Genomic DNA, 15,227 nt, shown 5'->3' on the forward strand with positions numbered 1-15,227 from the left:
AAGCTTAATCAACAATTTCACAAAAGAAATTCTTCAATATAGTAATCTTTGCAACATTATCAAAACATTTTAATGTATCAGAACTCCTCATCCTTCTTCTACTCATTTGCCTTATTTTGCTGCTTGTTGCTCCTTGTATTGTTGTTGCTCCTTGCCTTGCTGTTGCTTCTTGCATTGCTGCTTGTTGCTCCTTGAGTTGCTGCTAGTCCTTGCCTTATTGTTGCTCCTTGCATTGCTGCTACTTTTTTGCTCCTTTGCTTGTTGTTCTTTGTGCTTCTCCTTTTCCATCAATGAAAATATTTCCAATAGTCCCCCTCTTTGGCATTGATGGAAACACATTCTTCCTCCCCCTTTTGTCCTGAAATATATTTCTTATTGCTGCCCATAGTCTCTGCCTATTCTAAAAGATATTTCTCATTACTGCCCATAACCTCTGCTTACCTCCCCCTTTGACATCAATGGAAAGGGGTTATAGATGAATTGTAGCTTGTAAAAGAGTCCCCAGTGTAGCTATCATCATTGTTTTAATGCTTTAAAACTTGAAATGTATTGCTCTCCATAATTGACCTAATGCTAATCCTGATGGTTTATTAGAGATTCTCCATATCGAATGAATGTTCCCCCAGAAACATTGCTCCAAATACGTGTTGGGTAAATATTTTATTTTTGAAATATTTCAGAGGAATTCTTATGATGATCATAAAAAATATGGTTATACAACAGTCCAACTAGACCCACAAACTGCTCTTCCTAATTATCAAGAAATTGTTCTAGGCGCTCGACAAGTTCATGTGGGAAAGGTTCTGGTAAGCTGGTTGTCTTCTTGTAGAACTTATCAAGCCACAACTCTGCATTTGACTTCTTTCATTGGCCTTTCACTGGCTCCCCAAGTGCTGTTTTCAAATGATCATTTGTAAAGGACTGGACTACCTCTATTGTGTCACAAATTTTATGTAGTGTTGCATCAACACATGCATAGATCGTGTTCCGTAATGCAGTATCACAAAGCATCTGGCTAATTTGTGTTACATTCAAGAAGGGACCAAATGGATGATAACCAGTTTCCCATAGCGAGTTGGAAATTGGCCTATGATGTATATGGGAAGTTTTTTCATAAGGTGCAGCCAATCCACCAACAATTGATGCTAATCCAGCTAAAATGTGGCGTTGTGCTAGCTGTGGAACAACATATATTTTCTCAGTTTCTGAGACATAACTGAGGGGTATTTGATTATTCTCATGTTGAAGAACAATTATAACATCATTGTTGGTCCATACTTGACTTTCACCTTCCATCAATAGCTCAGGATCTATACCAACTAGAGACAACACAAACACCAGAATTACACATTTCCATATGTCCTATAAAGATCTTGCTGCTTCTTTTTGTTCCCTTTCTCTCTTTTGTCCTTACTATATTTGGATCTGTAAGTTACCCAAATAGGTCTAGGTTTTATAACATAATCCTTAGAATTAGTTGACTCTGACATCCACGTATGTCATAGGAAAAATATACTTGAAAGAGAAGGATCTATAGCTTCAAGCAAGCCAACTATTAGAACATCTGCAGAACGCTCCATTTCTTCTTTGATAATAGAACAATCTAGATATGTTATAGTCCGGACGTGAAAAAGACCATTTATATTTTTTTCATGGAGAGAATGATTGCGTAGATATTTTCACACAAAAATTGCTAACTTCTCATGGCGATGAAGGCTGTGGGGACCCCATCAACAACAACCTCTTGTCTAGCATGAACCATATTTTTAACCTCCATCTCAATGGCCTTCATATCAATACTATAGTTGTGGCCTTCTTAAAAAATATTGTAATGATTGTGGTTTTGGAACACTATAATAGGAACAAGTAACCAACTGGCCAAATCAACGGTCTCAAACCTAACATCTAGAGCTAGAACATGCTCAATAGTTGTAGAAATGAGAGCTCCAAGTTGTCTTGTGAAGAGCTCAACAGTGGAACTAGGACTAACAGGACCCTGGCCTCTTGGAAAAAGAATATACAACAACCTTGGAATCATCTTGTAACTTACACTACCTTCCTCTGTTTCTATCTTTCCATATGTGCATGGACCAACAAACAGATCTATGACATCATATCTTCCTGAACCCAACCATACTTGCGATGCCCCCCCTCCACCATAGTGATACTGGTAAATGTAATTTCCTTCCTGCTGCTTCATTTTTTCAAGTGTAAGTTCTTCAATTTTCGCGTACTTTAAAGCCTCAAGATCAACTTCTTTGTTCCTAGGATCCATCCAAACCTTATCAAAGTTTAGAATGAATATTTCATTTGGCACAGGTCCTTTTATTTCTGCAGTAGAATATGAAGCATCTTCAAAGTCAAACAAATAGGTGTACAGTCTTTGGAAAGTTGGTTCTACAATCGTTGCTTCAAGTTCAAACAACATTACCTCTTTTCCATATTCGCTCTCCCTTGCTGAACGAGCAAGCTCCATTGTGTTATTCAATGATTTTTCAAATGCTATAAGCTCTGGCTGACCAATAAGAATGACGTTATATTGAAGATCATGTTCAATATCGAGTGGTAAAGTAGTCTCTAGGCATGCAGGATGGTGTGAGGGAAAGCTTCTTCTCGTAAACTCCCCTAGCATGCGCACATCCAAAGAGTACCTATAGCCACCATCACCATTGAATCCAACCAGTACAATATTAACTTCAAGTGGAACCCTAAAAGGAACCTCAACTCTGGAGTGCAGCATTTGGTGCATCTCATGCTTGATGTTTTCCTAGATATCCTGGAACGCGTTGTGATGCCACTGAGGGTGCCCTGGATCATGTCTGAATGCCTCGCATTCAACCACTTCTAAATTCCAACTGTAAATAGCCAAGACTGCCACAACATTAAATAATCCCCAGTGTTTCATCCTACTTCCCATGGCCAACCCTCCTCTTCTTTCGCCTTCTATTCCTGCCTCACGTAGTGTGCCTTACGCAATACTTCAATGTTCAAACACTGCATGAATGTATTAAATGATTCTGCAACTTCCAATCCCAACATTCGCAGGGCTTCCACGAATTCCTACATAGATGCTTCACAACTGTCATAAAAAATTGATGTTGTTAGCTTGGTGGATGGAATGCATTCTCTAATTTCTGGGTCAACACAACTTTAAACTTCTGCATGACTTCTTTCAACTTCAGCGAAAACACAATCGAGCATTCTTTCTAGTCTGGATTTGGGATTGTACGTAATAAATACATACATTGATAGATCCGACTAACATTATTTAGACCGATATTTATGAATGGATGATCAGGCACACCTAGAGGGATAAGAGCTAGAGAAAATCTTAGCTTACTATAATGCTATGTGTCCATGAGTAAGAGACCAAGTCCAAACAAGAGAAAGGTGCACTGAACCCAGATTACTGGAACCCCACATAGGAGATACCATGTACCCTGTAATCAAGGAAGTCATCGATAACGACCACTCACATTGCCTTAATTTTTTTATACATTAGTCATGATCGTGCTTGAATGAACTCTTATGGATGGATTGCATACTTACTATGCGGTATGATGAATAATCATTCATTCAAATATATATTGAATATGAGCACTTGAGCATTATTTAACCGGAAAAAAGATTTCATCTAGCATCAAAATACTTGTCAGTATGAGAACACAATAGATGCTTTTGTAGTATCATACAGGTTGACTGTGTTATAGTAGGAATTAGAAGTTGTTGTATAACAATGTGAATCTTGAGGAAGGTACACGTGAATCTCGCACAGTTGGCTTGTTGCAAAGCCTGATGCCAGGGCCTTATGAAAGAACGACTCATGGGATCACCACTTTTATGAACAACTTGACATCAAAAACCTCATTTTTAAGCCAGGCCATGGAGTCTCAGGCATACCAATTCATCTCATTGCAGCGTAGGCATATCAATTAATACCAATTCATGGATGTTTCTTCAATGACCATTTCCCTGGTCTGACATCTACTGTCATCTGTTCTTGCATGATGAAGATAGTGAAAGTTACATAATGCATACCCTGGAATTGTCATAAGGTTTCAGATTTGGTAGGTAGAGTAATGTTCAATTTTTCAGTTTTCCTTTAATGCCCATCACACATACTTTGCAATCGACACAATCCTCTCATCCATTTCCTTGGCATAATCTGCCACATGTTCGCACTATAATTCTATCACTGCATGCTCATATTTTCACTATCATTGCACTATCATTTCATTATCATACCTCTAATGCATCTGTCATACGGTTACACCTCTCAGACTATTATTTCTGGCACATTTGATTACAAATTTTCACTGGCATAGATAAGGTTGGTCCAATGTATAGTCTGACATTAACGTTCCACATTCATAATGTTCCATAATGCTCCAACCTAATTAACTGAGCTCTTCATAATCATGCACTCGGCCTCAAAACAACCTCTATTGTTAGGATTCCAATAACGTATAGAATGCACTTTCATGAGATTTGATATTTATACTTTGCGCATCTGACACACTGTAAGCAACTGCAGTTTACGCTCCATAGTATGACTGGGAATATATATATATATTTTTGAATAATAAATCCTTGGAATAGGTTTTTTTTCTTCATTCATCTTCATTTTAATTCTTTCTATGGCTCTCATTGTCTTGGAAAGGCTGTCGGAAAAGCGTGACAACTCCATCACGATTAGCATAGTTTTTGTAATCTCGACTCTTTCTTTCCCAGAAATTCAGCTCAATCATTTTGCCTGAACCACGACTTGTTATGGGTGATAATTATATGTGATTTTCATAACAAGTTTAAATCTATGTCGTGCATCTCCAACTACAGAACCATATATTTCATATCATATTGTTTAGTTCTCTTGGAACTACCATTTATTAGCATGTGTATTTAAAACTAATTATTTTCCTATGTTGCACAGTCTTTGGCTGCTATGACAATGCCTCCATGAAATTAATATTTACCCTATTGTGAGATCTAGAGAAATTTTTGTAGAGTGTATAGAGAATATCTTGAAATGATAATAGACCAGGAGAAATTTCTGTAGAGTGTATAGAGAATATCTTGAAATGATAATAGACCAATCGACCAGGCGATGTCCCTCGAGTCTATATCTCTCTTCAATATTCCTGTTTAGTATGCTCAACATGAACCAAAAATTCATATTCTTGTGCTTCCACATTCTCAAGATTTAGAGATGCAATATCTATTGCTTGAATATGAGCTTCTAGTTCATGAACTTCTAGCGCACCTAATCCAAATTCAGCCGGAAAATTTTCCAAGCTCTCCTTAACTGGGCTTCCTTCTTCGAACCCAATAGAGGATTATTATTATTATTATTATTTTATTTTTCAGTGTGAAAGTATTTAACATGTGATAAAATCTCAAACTGTTTAGTTTCTACATTTTATTTTTGTTGTGTCAATGATAAATTGTCAAGCCTGTCTTCAACTTGAATGTTTTAGGGCACTTCAATCACAAAATGGTGTTGTTTAAAGTAATTCCCACCATTAATTGACAGTTATGAGTCTTTTTCTAGATACTTTAGATCTCCAAGTTGACTTTCATACGTGTATTCATCTATGGGTGCTACCTGTTTGATGATTAGTTGCTCTTCATCATGAATTTTAGTTTCTTCTATTTCAACTACATCTTCCTTGAAAATTTTCTCCTCATCCATGGGTACTGAAACCAATTTCTCAGTGGTAGTTGCATCTGTTTCCTCTTCATCCTCTATATTTGTTCTCTCATCCATATGGCGGCCAACTTTCACAGAAGTAGTATTCTGAGCAGTATTTTCAGGCTTATTTTCATATTCATCACACTGACTTGACAGTGTCTGGATTATGATTGTTTCTCTTGACATTTATGCAGCTTTTGTATCCACAATAGGTGCATTCTCTTCCTTGAGAATGACTCCTAGTGCTCCACTTTTATCTACATGAGAAATTTTCTTATCTTCATGAGCAAGGCCCTTGCACTCTTTCTCTGCTACAACCTTTTGGTCAGCCCCATTGATTGTAGACTTGCTTCCTCTCATTGAAGACTTCTTAATATCTCTTCTTATAGCAGTTCTACATGAAAACATGGCCTTCTGGTGACTTTCTTTTACACACCTTTTACATTTAGTTTTTCCTGTGTAGGATACTCAATGTTAGCATCTCTTGATCTCCACAAATTTTTCAAGGTTTGGAGACTTCTACCTTTCTTTGTAAATCTTGAGTAAGTGTAGTTTCCTTCACATTAGTATCATACCCAAATTACCTATGCTTCTCATCAGATGATTTATCTATGTTGGCCTTCTTATGAACCTCATTCTCAGGTGCCCCTTGCTTTTAGCAGGTTCTTCTTGCTTCTATTTTTGGGCCATGGATTTTCCTCTATGAGTTTTTATGATGAGCCATCTTTTCCATCCCATCTGGCTTGATTGCTTCATGGTCATCACTGCAGTCTTTGAAATCTTCCTCAATAAGATTAGTTTTGTCCTCATGATATTTCTACTCCTCCTATGGATTTCTCACTTTTATTTATTTCATTGTTGCCTCTGCATGTATATGTATTTGTTTTCTTAACATTTTCCATGCCAACTATGATCTCACCATGCCCATTATCTTCTCACATTTTATGGGTTGCTCTCCCCATGGGATGTTGCTTCTCTTCTAATATTGTTTTGATGGTTGTCTTGATGCTTAGAGCGGCTCCCCCTGATACCATGATGAGCTCATTATGTCATTTAAGTAGCAAGTTGTACCATTCTCTTCCTCTTCCACACTTTTATAGACTGCTTTCTCTTGTTTGGATTTCTTTCATATTTCTCTCTTCTTGAATTTGCTTCCATCTTTTGTCTAGTGTTCTTTAGAATATATGGAAGCTTACAATCCTTGGCTTTGTGGCCAAGATTATTACACAAAAAACATCTTGTGTGGCCAAAAATTAGAGAAAATAATGTGTTTCATTTTGCGTTCATGTTTTTCTTCATATACACTTTGCATTGAATCGCTTTATGTCCAAATTCATGACATATATAAGAATAAGCATAGAAAAAGTTTATGTACCCAGTTGCTGGTGTTATCCTTTGTTTTCTTGTTGGACAATATCTTCTTTCTTTTTGCATGTCTTGTTGAATAGTCATGATCTTTTTGTTCTTACAATCTACTGCCACATGTCCATGTTCATGGCAAGAAAATCATGTAATGTTTTCCAAGGAGAAAAGAATATCCTTTGATATCTTCCAAACTTGTTCAAATCATTGATTGGATTTTGATATTGTTGCTTGTTTTTGTTTTATTTACAAAGCATGATATTGTTAGACTCTTCTTTTGTAGGTCCTTTTAGAGTTGCTTCAGTCTCATCTTTAATGGTTGCCTCTGCTGAGTTCTTCATGGAGGCAAGGTCCTCTTCTAAATTCTTACACAACATATTCTTTTCTTCTAACTTACTTCTAGCTAAATCAACCTCAACTTCTAATCTTTTACATTGTAGGTCTCTCTCCTTGAATTTACTGCTCATCACCTCTTCTAGTCTCCTTGCTTCTTCAAGTTGTGTCTTCAGGCTGACAATTTCCTCCTTGTACTCATGCTCTTTCTCATCACATATCTGCACCAGTTTCTTCAAATCTTTGTTTTCATTCTTCAATCTTTCTATACTAGCCAATGATAAGTCAAGCCTAGCTTGATTTTCATCTAATTTTTCTTCATGAGAGTCAGGCACATTCACACAGGTAGAGGTTTCACTTTCCTGTTGACAGGGTTTTTTCTCCTTCCTCTTTCTCTTTCCTTTCTCTACATTGTTGTTGCTAGCCTCTTCATGCATGAGTTGCAATCTATCCCATATTTCTTTTGTAGAAGTTAGATCTATTATTGTATCAAGATCCTTATTATGAAGATTGTTATACATGACACATTTTTCCTTAGCATTCCACTGTTTTTCTTGCAAAGAGGGAGAGTCTTTGTAGTAACCATCAAATAATAGTTTCCATACAACAGGTCCGTAAGATATCAGTTCAGACTTCACCTTATCTCTCCACTCATAAAATTTTGTTGCACTCAAAAATGGTACACTTTGATAGTCCATGACCTAACCAGGTCTACCTTCAAGTTGTTAATCTTACACCGAAGGAACTGGCTCTGATACCATTTCATGAGAACTTGACTAAATTGAGGGGGGGGGGGGGGGGGGGGGGGTTGAATAAATTTAGTATATTCATGGACATTAAAATTATATTCATTGATCTCATTAACTGAGTCATTACATGAGAAACTTAAAAAATGATGACCAATAGATTGAATATGTGAACAACAATTAATAAGCAAACCAAAACATCATATCAACACATAATAATGACACAAATTGACATTAGATATATATGGAAACCCATAAATGGAGAAAACCACAATTTTATTATTGTTGTGATGAAAAGGCAAGCTCCTACTCCTTATTACATCTAATTTTTTGTAGGCTCCAACCTACAGGATGCTGCTACATCAATTTTTGGCAAGATGCAACATGCAAGGAAGCTGAAACTCCCATATGTTTTCTGTAGGCTACAACCCACAGGAGGCTCCTACCTCAACCAAGTCCAACTGGATATTTATGAAGACACAACTTGAAAGGATACTACCATCCCCTAATGCAAACAAGAAAAACAATGTGCTGGTTTACCTGCTCATAAATTATGCATGTGTCCCTCTTCATTTCTACCTATTCTTCTCTTAAAATATGCATCACATCAGCTCCATATGTGCTAGGTAACTAATTCATAATAGTTCTATAATCTCTCTCACATTCTCCCTTTCTCTAACGTCTCAATGCCTTCCAAAATCACATCTTTTATAAAAACAGTTTTATGAATGTTTGCATCCCACATAGGAATATGAAGTGAATAGGCTTGACTCTTTTCCTTCCACTCATTCATTTCCAAACTCTTCATATCTTGAATATTAGAACACAAAAATACATAATCCATCCATTATTAATTTCAACCACATGTAATGATTAAATGTATCAACCTAATTCCAACATCAAATGACAATATTTATTATTAATGCATCACAACAATCCTTGCAACATATTTTCCTTTGCCTTGGGGTCTTGCCTTTGCATCACAACAATTAAGCTTAATCAACAATTTCACATCAAAAATTATTCAATATAGTAATCTCTGCAACATTATCAAAATAGTTTAATGTATCACAACTCCTCCTACTTCTTTTGCTCCTTTGCCTTATTTTGCTGCTTGTTGCTCCTTATATTGTTGTTGCTCCTTGCCTTGTTGTTTCTCCTTGCATTTCTGCTAATTTGTGGCTTACTGCTCCTTAAATTTCTACTACTCCTTGCCTTATTGTTTCTCCTTGCATTGCTGCTACTTTGTTGCTCCTTTTCTTGATGTTCTTTGTGTTGCTCCTTTGCTTGTTTCTCCTTTGCCATCAATGACAATATTGCCAACATCAAAACAATGGCAAAGCCATAAATGTCGAAATTGAAACACTTAGTGAGTATGAGATGATAAAATTTATGCATTGCAAATCAGCTAAAGAAATTTGGGACAAACTTTAGAATATATATGAAGGCGATCAAAAAGTGAAGAAAGAAAAGTTCCAAAACTATAGGATGAGGTTTGATTGCTTGAAAATGAAGGAAGATGTAACTATTGCAAAATATTTCAAAAGAGTTGAAGCAATGACCAATCGGATCAAGAGAATAGATTTTAAATTTGAAGATGAATTCATTATTCAGAAAATCTTGAGGTCTTTACCAGCAAGATTTAACCCCAAGGTTTCTACTATTGAAGAAATGTCTTATTTGAGCACTCTTACTATGGAGCAATTGCTTGGAATTCTTACAGCTTATGAGATGCATATTATTGAAGAGAAATATGAATCTAATGAATCTACATTCAAGGCCTCCAAGAATGTCAATGTTGTTACCAAAAATATCAAGAAACTTCCAAAGAAAATCAAGGAAGAAGAAGGATACTCTAGTAGTGAATCTGATGAATAATTTTCTCAGTTTTCCAATAAATTAAAGAGAGGTAATGGAAAGTATAAAAGAATGATTCCTTTCAAGTGTTTCGAATGTGGAGAAGTTGGACATTTTTCTGCAAAATGTCCACTCAAAAGAAGTAAAAAGGAGGAAAAGAAGAAGGATATTAAGAGCAAGGATAAAACCCAGAAATTTTGAAAAGAAAAAGCTCAAACGAGAAGGAGTTATTACTCCAAAGAAGAAAGTGATATTTCAAATGAAAGCAGTGAGAAATATTGATCAGAAGAAGAATAGCACAGTGAATGTGTTCATATGGCCGTTGAGTCCAAAGACGAATCAGATCTTCAGGACGGAGAAACTGATTATGAAGGTGAGCTCATTACTGCACTTGATGAGTTAAGAAAAGCTAGAAATAAAAACAAGCTATGAAGGAGGAATATGCAAACTAAAGGGGAATAAAACCTCTTTGGTTAATAATTCTTTGAAGATCCACTTGGATGACCTTAGGAAATTCAAAGAAAATTTGTTGCAACAAATTGCAGATCAACAAAATAATCTGGCCGAGTTGGAGAAAGAAAATGAATATTTGAAGCAAACTATTGGAGGAGCTCCATTGCATGCACTCATGAAGAAGACATCATCTTATTAAAGAGAGAATTGGAATAAGAGAAATGAAGGATAATTTTCTCACCAATCAAGTAGCAGAATCTAAAGAAAATTGTCTTAAACTTGAGGAGGAAAATGTCGCATTAAGGGCCAATCTATCAAAATCAGAAACTAAAGCATGCCTAAATAAGAAATTTATCAAGGGATTTGAATTTACAAAAGATCCTCAACATGCAAAGGTCACTGAAGGACAAAAAGTGATTTGGGTTTAAGCCTCCTCTTCAAAATGTCAAATATCAGCCAAGTACCAGTTATGTAGATGCTTTGAAAGGAAAATAAAATCAAACAAATTTTGCTGCAACTAGCAAGAGTGAGAAAAAGAATGAAGCTGAAATCAAATCAGAAAATCAGCAAGTGAAGCAAGCAAGATCCTCAAATTTCACTTCTCCATCATGGCAACAAAAATCCTAGGTATCCTACACTATTTTATGGTTATTTTTTTGCATGTAATAATTTTGGACACAAAGCCATAAATTGTAGGTTAAAGATGTTTCCTAGAAGAAATTTTGATAGATCAAGAGTTTCTCAAGGTCCAAATATTTTGCATGCAAATGGAAATAATTCTTTTGCTCCACTAATGAATGAGATCAAGTGTTTTAGATGCAATAAATTTGGTCACAAAGCTAGTGAATGCAAATCTAGCCTTCCAAATTCCTTCATGCAACCCACTCAAGAGAAATCTAATCAGCAGAAAGTTGAGAAAAGATGGAAGAAAAAGGAAGAAATTTGTGAGCTTGCTTTGATAGCTCATGATCAACATGAGCAATGGCTAATTGATAGTGGTTGCTCCAAGCACATGACCAGTGATAAGAGAAAATTTCTGCAACTAAAAGAATACGAAAAGGGCAATGTCAGTTTTGGAAATGATGCAGCAGTTCCCATCAGAGGCAAAGGAACAGTTAGATTGGACAAGAAGACCAAAGCTCAAAATGTGCTTTATGTTGATGGTTTGAAGCATAATCTCCTCAATGTGAGTCAAATGTGTGATAATGGGCATGAGGTGATTTTCAGATCTAAAGAGTGTGAGATCAGAAATGCTAAATCAGGAAAGATAGTGGAAAAGGCCATTAGAAGTGACAACAACATGTATATTTTTTATGACACTAGATACAGTTGTTGCATGAGAAAAATAGAAGAATATTGGCTATGGCATAGAATATTGGGTCATGTTAATTTTGATAATTTAGTCAAAATTAGCAAGAATGGAGCAGTTAGAGGATTACCAAGGTTGGCTAAACCAGATAGCACAACATGCAAGTCATGCCAATTTGGGAAACAAACAAGAGTGCAATTCAAATCCGAGTTCACCACAAAAACCCATTGGATCTAGTGCATGAAAATGTATGTGGCCCTACAAGGAAGCAAAGTTCAATAGGTGAGAGTTTTTTCGTATTATATGTTGATGACTTCACTAGAGCCACATGGATCATGCTCATGAAAGAAAAATCAGAAGCATTCAACAAGTTTAAGTATTTTAAGGCACTTGTTGAAAATGAGATTGATTTGAAGATAAAGTGTCTTAGATCTGATAAAGGAGGTGAGTTCATGTCCAAAGAATTTGATGATTTTTGTGAGAAGCATGGGATCAAGAGGCAATACTCCATATCTAGAACACAACAACAAAATGGTGTAGTGGAGAGGAAAAATAGGGTTGTCCAAGATATGGCACGAGCTATGTTGGATGAAGATGGTGTATCATGTACATTTTAGGGAGAAGTAGCTCAAACAACAGTATATTTGGAAAATAGAGTTATTCTTAGGCCTAACAATGACAAAAATCCATATGATTTGTGGAAATGAAGACCAAAAAAAGTTGAGCACTTCAAAATATTTGGAAGCAAATGATACATCAAGAGGACGAAAGACAAACTTGTCAAGTTTGAACTAGGAGCTGATGAAGATATATTCCTTGACTATTCATTCAAGAGCAAGGGATACAAATGCTACAACAAGAGAACCAATAAGGTAATCAAAGGTATTGATATTGTTATTGATGAAGATTTGCCTGAATCTAATGATTCCAAAGATGCTGCAACTGATCATGATTTCATAGAATATGTGGACCAAAAAAGTTCTAAGGAAGAGGAAGAAGGGAGAAACACGTCCACTACAAATAGGTCTCCACCAAGTCACATCCAAAAGAAGCACTCGAAAAGTCAAATTCTTGGAAATAAAGAGCTTGGAGTGCAAACATGGATGAAGTTATTGGATAGCTTCAATCAAACACATTTTGCACTTTTGTCTCAAATAGATCCTAAAAGCTTCAATGAGGCCAAAGAAGATCAACATTGGGTGAAAGAAATGAATGAAGAATTAGATCAGATTGAGAATAACAATACATGGGAGCTTGTGCCAAGGCCAAAGGATAAAAACATCATTGGAACCAAGTGGGTGTTCAAGAACAAGCTAGATGAAGAAGGAAAAGTGGTAAGGAACAAAGAAAGACTTGTGTGCAAAGGGTATACTTAAGTAGAAGGTATTGATTTTGATGAAACTTTTTCACATGTAGCTAGATTAGATGTTATAAGAATGTTTTTGGCCTTTGCATGCTACAATAAAATTAAAGTTTATCAAATGGAATTAAAATCAACTTTCTTGAATGGTGATATGGAGGAGGAATTTTATATAGAGAAGCCTGAAGGTTTCTTATTGGGTGATGATGAGAATCTAGTGTGCAGGTTGAAAAAGGCTCTTTATGGCTTGAAACAAGCTCCAAGAGCATGGTATGCAAAGCTAGACAAACATCTACAACAACAAGGCTTCAAAAAGGGATCCACAGACAACAATTTATATATCAAATTTGAAGATGATCATTTTCTAATAATTGTTGTGTATGTAGATGATATTATTTTTGGGAGTGATTTGGAGAAGATGGGCCAAAATTTTGCACAAGAAATGAAAAAACAATTTGAGATGTCAATGTTGGGTGAGCTTACTTTCTTTCTTGGTTTGCAAGTTATTCAAGATGAAAAAGGAATTTTTATTTCTCAATCAAAGTATCTTAGAGAGAAATTAAAATAATTTTGCATGGAATATTGCAAACCAATGTGCACTCTTATGGTTATCAGTTGTAAGTTGAGTAAATATGATGAATCACCAGAAGTAAATTTGTCCATGTATCATTCCATGATTGGCAACTTATTGTATCTAACTGATTCTAGACCTAATATCATGCAAGCTATAGGATTGGTCTCAAGATTTCGAGCTAATCCCAAGGAGACTTATCTTAATATTGTAAAGAGTATCTTCAAGCACCTTCAAGGCACTGTTGAATATGGATTATGGTATCCCAAAGGTAAAAATTTCAATTTGATTACTTTTACTGATGTTGATTGGGTTGGTAGTATTGATGACAGGAAAAGTACTTCAAGAGAAACTCACTTTTTGGGAGATTGTTTGGTTTCTTGGGCAAGCAAGAAACAAAGCTCCATCTCTTTGTCCACAACTGAAGCTAAATATATAGCAACAACCACTTGTTGTACACATATATTATGGATGAAGCAAACTCTTCAAGACATGCATGTTGAGTACAAAGAGCCTCTTCCCATCATTGTTTACAACACAAGTGCAATAATCATCTCCAAGAATCTGGTTCTTCATTCCAAGACCAAGCACATACCAATCAAATATCATTTTCTAAGAGAACAAGTAGTCAACAAAGTTGTGAAGTTGGAATATATTGCTTCAAATGAACAAATTGTGGATATCTTCACCAATCCACTTCCAAGGGAGAAATTTGAATATCTTAGAGAGAACATGGGTTTTCTTCCTTTTCAAAGGCATTGGTGATTGGTTGTTTGCATGCTTTTCAAGTCATTATGAATGGTTTTTCTTGCTTATTCTTGCTTCATTTCAATATGGGTTTCTTCTTCATGTATATTTCTTCTTCAAGATGGTGTGGTATCATATATATTCAGGGGGAGAATGTTCAATAGCTCAGGGGGAGAATGTTCAATAGCTCAGGGGGAGTATTTGTTGCACCTCTTTAGGGGGAGTACTTCATTTTTGGCCATGTATCACATTGTTGTTATGTAATTTTTCTTGCCATGTAAAACCCCTTGCCATTGATGTCAAAGGGGGAGAGAGAGTGAGTTGTGTATGTACTCAACTTCAGATTGTTGTATGTAAATGTAATATTTCTTTTCAGAAGCTACATGTTGACATCATTGGAAAAGGGGGAGTTTGTTGGCATGTTTGTGTTTCCATTGATGTCACCTATTGAAGTCATGTACTCATGAGTCTATATGTCAAGTCTTGAGTCTGTTGTATACTTTTTGAAGGTTTTCATGTTGATGTAAATGTTGTCATAAGTCTCAAAAGGTTTGTAGGAGAGGTGTCATGAGGTAACAAGGCCTCATCTGAAGTTGAGCTACATTTTTCCTAGAGGTCTAGTTGATGATGTATGTGATGTCTTGTTGAAGTTATGTAGTTGGGTTCCTGATGTCAAGATGAGTTTGGAAGGATGGTTTACAGGTCATTTCACTCCCCTAAAGCTTTGTTGCAAGTTTGAGGGTTGGATCTCTTGTTTCAACCTATGCTCTACCCTAGTCACATGGATGGAGGCTCATCAT

The 15,227-nt window shown here is 36.0% G+C and overlaps 1 pseudogene; it reads right to left on the minus strand.

The window, feature by feature from the left end:
- Positions 1–660: 660 nt before the first annotated feature.
- Positions 661–2,932, minus strand: LOC149236938 (uncharacterized; annotated as a pseudogene).
- Between the last annotated feature and the right edge of the window lie 12,295 nt (positions 2,933–15,227).

This window comes from Pinus tabuliformis, chromosome 8 (assembly GCF_031772625.1).
Source record: "Pinus tabuliformis cultivar Carrire ecotype Pingquan chromosome 8, CPIR1, whole genome shotgun sequence".
In the NCBI taxonomy this organism is placed as follows: domain Eukaryota; kingdom Viridiplantae; phylum Streptophyta; class Pinopsida; order Pinales; family Pinaceae; genus Pinus; species Pinus tabuliformis.